Below are 4720 nucleotides of genomic sequence, written 5' to 3'. Positions count from 1 at the left end.
AGTCTCTGTGAAATAAAGTGGTTTTGCTTTCTGGGAATTTCTGTCAATTGTTTGCTGTGTTCTTTACTCTGTCCCTGTGAACAAAGTTTGAATTAGCTGGGAAACAACTCTTTTCCCCTTAAGTCCTGCCACTTTCAACTGTCACAGAGATTCTCCACCCTTTTTCTAGCGTTGCTCCTGACCATAAATGATAAGCCCCTTGGGTAGCTCCAGTCTAGTGCAGCATGATTGTGGACCCTAACTATACCTAGGGAAAAGAAAGAGCAAAAGGTGTGCCCTTGTGCATTGCCAGTCACTGCCACTGACTGCGGCCAGGTGGTCTCTTCATGGCCTGCTCTCTGCACTGGATGAGAAGCACCTGCTGTCCCTGTAAGGGGGTATTTGTTCTGAATATAGACCTTAAAGCAGAAACAGTGCCCCAGGGAGACCGCCAGAACTACACCCAGTGAAAACTAGATGAAGAGCTGCTGTTTGCTCCTGCTTACCCTTTTCAGGTCAAGCTCTTTGGGGAGATTCACAGGACATGTGCTGAGTCTGTTCTGGGTGGTGCAAGTCTGGGAACATTTATCAGACCCCATGGCTGAACACGCCCATTAGCACAGCAAGCCCACACAAAGACTGGACCTGACCTCAGGGGCCACTGTTTAATTTCTGCTTTTTCCTTCATCTCTCTCCGTGGTTTATCTTCTCATAAATGTTCTGACTGCTGGGGTCAGTAGATAGTCTTACAATTACACAGACTTTGTTCCTCGTTTTAAACAATTCCTAGCCCTTTAGGAGCCAGATTTGTCAATATAAATCATTGGAGTTAAAAGTTCATGGAATGTGGGTAGATCTTTTGTGTGTGTGTTTCTAAGAGAAGGGTTTTGCCTCTAAAGTGGAACAAGTAAGAGAATGTGAAAGCTGGAGAAGAGACACCTGTGCTGTTGGCAAGCCTCCTGCCAAGCTCACAGCAAAGCTGCCAAGTCCCATTCCCTAAGACAGAGGCTCACTAGTTAACCTCAGCAAGGTACCCCAGATCTAAACATTTCACCAATTCTATTCTTGTGCTCCCATAACTTTAATAGTAGTAGGATGTAATAGTTTTTTGGATCTCCATAAATCCATGGAATGAGTAGTAAATTTTGCAAGGCACTACTTTGAATTAACCTTAATTATTTGAAACCAGTTTATATTGTAACATAGCTGTCTAGGCCACTCCCTACATAACATCACTCGTCTTAAAATAAGTGCCTCAAGCCAGGAAAGAGGATCCTCAAGTTGGCCTTCAGTGAGCTGACTTAGGTAGCTAGTTTTGAGCAGATCCCTTATTTTTAGATGACTAAAGTTAAGATATATATTTCACACAGCAGTAATTTCCTATAATTATCCATCCAACCTCCTTCATTGTTGACATGGAAAAAGCACAAAATGATGGTAGGATGTTTATTCCTCCATTCTCTTTTTTTTTCCATGGAGTGCTAATGAGGAAGGGGTAATATGATCCAATTTCAGTGGTAACATTTGAATACAGTGGTTGCAGGAGTGAGATAAGCAAACTCACTTTTCACAGCCAGCCAGATACATCAACTGGGAGGAATAGGAGCAATTTATATTCCTTAGATAAAAAATATTCTGTTAAAAACACTTCTGAAAGATATTTATATGAAACTTCTCACTGACAGAATCCTAGTCAAAAGTCTATTCATCTTCAGATGAATCACCTTCTGGAGGTGCCTGTCTCTGAAGACTTCTATTCAGACATTTTTCTTTGTCTGTGTTGGGTGAGGTAAAGCTCTGGAAACTGCTGATTTTAACCCCAGTAATGAAAGTGGCTGGTGACAAACTAGAAAGAAGAGAGAAAGTAAAAGATGCTTTGTTGCAGGCGACATAAAAATGCCAGAATAAACTTAGAAATAATTAAAAATTAAATACTACCACCTGGGAAATTATTCAAGAAGAGGTCATAGGTTTTCAGCTTCCTGAAGAGATAAAGCTCACTATTCTGGGAAATCTAACATTAGTAAGAGTTTTAAATGCCAGAAGAAAGATGTCCTTGAAGAACTCTAGAAAAAAAAAGAAAAAGAAACACTTCAGGTTAGATTCTCATTTACACTAACAATTTTTTTAGCATATTTGCAGTATGGACTAGCCTTGCAGTAGGTGCAATTCCACCTACTTCCTACTAATTACTAAAATGGTGTCAATTATGTTTTTTTTACATTGGGGTTTCCTACTTGCCAAATGAGAAGCTGAAACTGAATTGAAACTATGAGCGAGTTTTTATGAAGACTCACAAGAACTCAAATATATTCAGTAAATTATTGTTGTCTTTTTTTTTATAACATACAAACAAAATGTTTATCAAGCTACAATGTAGTATAGTCTGTTCAACCTGTGCTGTCATCATGTAAGTGTTCCTCATACAGAAACAAATGACAGCAGGTTCCAAATATTTTCATAATTATCTTTAAATGATATAACATTCAACAAAATCCAAGATAATGTTTCAGTTCTGTGAATTTCTAGCCCAAGCAGCCTCAGAGACCATAAAGAAATAATGGGACACAGGATAAGAAATGAACACAGTTCAGCACTGATTTATTGCCTCCTATTTTTAACCCGGCTTCCTAAGAAATCAATGCCTACGCACTCATGCTGTGTATGTGTGCAGGTATTAAACTGGGCTTACTGGACAATTTCAACTACACCTGTGTGGAAAGAAATCTCAAAGATAGTAAGGTTGAGAGTAATCTCATGTAACTTCAGATGGCTGACAGTGTGGATATGTCCATTTGAACTGAATACCCCAGGCTCCCTTCATAGGCACTGGAAGAGAAACATCACTGTATATGGTGATTTATGTTATCTATTTTAGACATTTATTGTAGGATGGGAAAAATTTTGCTATAGAAATAGGGATGGTCTAAATGTTGCAAAATACAAGCACAGAGGCTTCCTCCTAACCTCTGTTTTCTATGAGGGTTCTCTAATAACAGCTGAGCTCATACCACATCACTTCAACTGGTGCCATTTTGTGGTTAAATTTGGATATGAAAACACTTTAATCAGAGGGACAAGCAATTTCAACAATTTCACAACTCCCCTGTGATGTGGAAGGAGTGATATGGTCCAGGCAAAAGGCCAGATGGCTTAATGTAGTGGTTGCAACTCTGATATGCAACATCCTGGAGCAGGGTTGCAGGTCCTTTACGGTCTCTTCAGATACCTGTCTCCTCCTGAAGCTGCAAAAATAGTCCAAAGTCCCCACTCCAGGGATACAGAGCCACTCATAATCTCTTTGGTTCCCAAATCGTCCTTCAATGTTTTTTATGAGGGTGGAAAATACTTTTCTGTTGACATCCTCTGAAGTTTTCCAATTTGCTATCAGAAAATGGCTATTTCACTGTTGTTTGTGCTCATGACCTGCTTATTCTGAGCATACTTGCCCTTCTTGACTATCAACAGGTTGTTGCAAGGTTTGGCTGTTTCCTTGAGGGCTCTAAAGTTATTCAAAGTCCATTCTGTTTAGAGGTTCAAGAGGTTGTTAGGACCATTATATTATTTTGTATACTTCTGCCCAAACAAAAATTTGGTTAAAGTTTGTCCATTCCTACTAAAACACAAATTTGGTTAAAGGGCTGTCTTAACAGTTCTCCTAAGTAGGTTTTACTCTTGCTATCTCCTACACGATGTCATACTGATTTTTTCTCCCACTCCTGTACTCACCTGACCATCTTGCTCTCTTGCAGCCCTGCTTGCTTCTCATCAGGCTTCATTACCCCAGGTGGTCAGGGGAATATTTGTCCAAGTAGGACAGCTTTAAAAGTAAAGCCTAACAGTTTTTTGTAGGAGACTGGGGGAAAGAGAAACAGACCTGTCCACTTTATAAACATTTCTTGCAGCCGTTTATACAAGAAAGCTGCCAGAGTGACTACAGGAAGATACAGGGGTACTCTTGGTAATCCTTTTAAATGGTCTTCAGTCGTACCTAAAATGTCCACAAAGGCACTTGAAAGAAGCTCATGGCATTTTGACTCAAAAGCTTACATTATGTGGTAGTAATAAGTTGTGCAGAGGATCTCAGTTAAACTCTGTCTCACTGAAATCTAACAATGCAGTAGCTCTTAGGAAGATATTTATGAGAGGACTTGTTTTCATTGGAATTGCCTCAAAATACAACATTTTTCTGATGAGCTATTTAACATCATTTATTCATTATCTAGACTATGATATGAAATGTCTGATAGGTTGGTAAAATAACAAGGTAACAGGGAAGAAACCTTAGGTGTTTCTATAGCAAAACTAAATGGTTTTCTGAAAAGTATGTTTTGCTCAGACTGAAGAAGTTCTTTGGCCTGGATGAATGACAGCTGGGAGAAGGATTTGCATTCCCTGATCATGCTTTTATTCTAGGCTTGTGTAGAGCTGTATTAAGCCAATGATTACAATCAAAGCTAATGGCTTTTGGACTTTACGTGATTATCTGTAAGAGTCAAGGAGGAATTTTTCCCCTGCTGCCAAGTTTTTAGTCTTTTTTTCTTTTGGTTCCCCCCCTCAGAAGTAATAGAAATAAGCAGCAGCTGGGTATTGGATAGGTTGCTGATTTGGTACAGAGAATTCTCACAGGTGTCTGAGTGGTTTGTTTTCTCACACACTCAGAGTCATATTTGTTTTGAGATATGTAGTTGAGAAGGAAATTTGTCCTAGATTATTCTGAAAGGGCCTTCTTCTTTTCACT

General features: G+C 39.3%; 1 long non-coding RNA gene across 1 annotated transcript in view; it reads left to right on the top strand.

Annotated features, from left to right (window-relative positions):
• LOC108449266 overlaps positions 1 to 4363 on the top strand; it is a 19109-nt gene extending 14746 nt beyond the window's left edge. Inside the window, exon 3 of the long non-coding RNA XR_001865416.1 lies at positions 4353 to 4363. This is a non-coding gene — a long non-coding RNA (uncharacterized LOC108449266). The remainder of the gene's footprint in view (positions 1 to 4352) is intronic.
• Positions 4364 to 4720: the final 357 nt, after the last annotated feature.

The sequence above is a fragment of the Corvus brachyrhynchos genome, unplaced genomic scaffold (genome assembly GCF_000691975.1).
Source record: "Corvus brachyrhynchos isolate BGI_N302 unplaced genomic scaffold, ASM69197v1 scaffold116, whole genome shotgun sequence".
Classification (NCBI taxonomy): Eukaryota; Metazoa; Chordata; class Aves; order Passeriformes; family Corvidae; genus Corvus; species Corvus brachyrhynchos.
The sequence above is the reverse complement of the archived record's forward strand: the minus strand, read 5'-3'. Positions and strand labels throughout refer to the sequence as shown.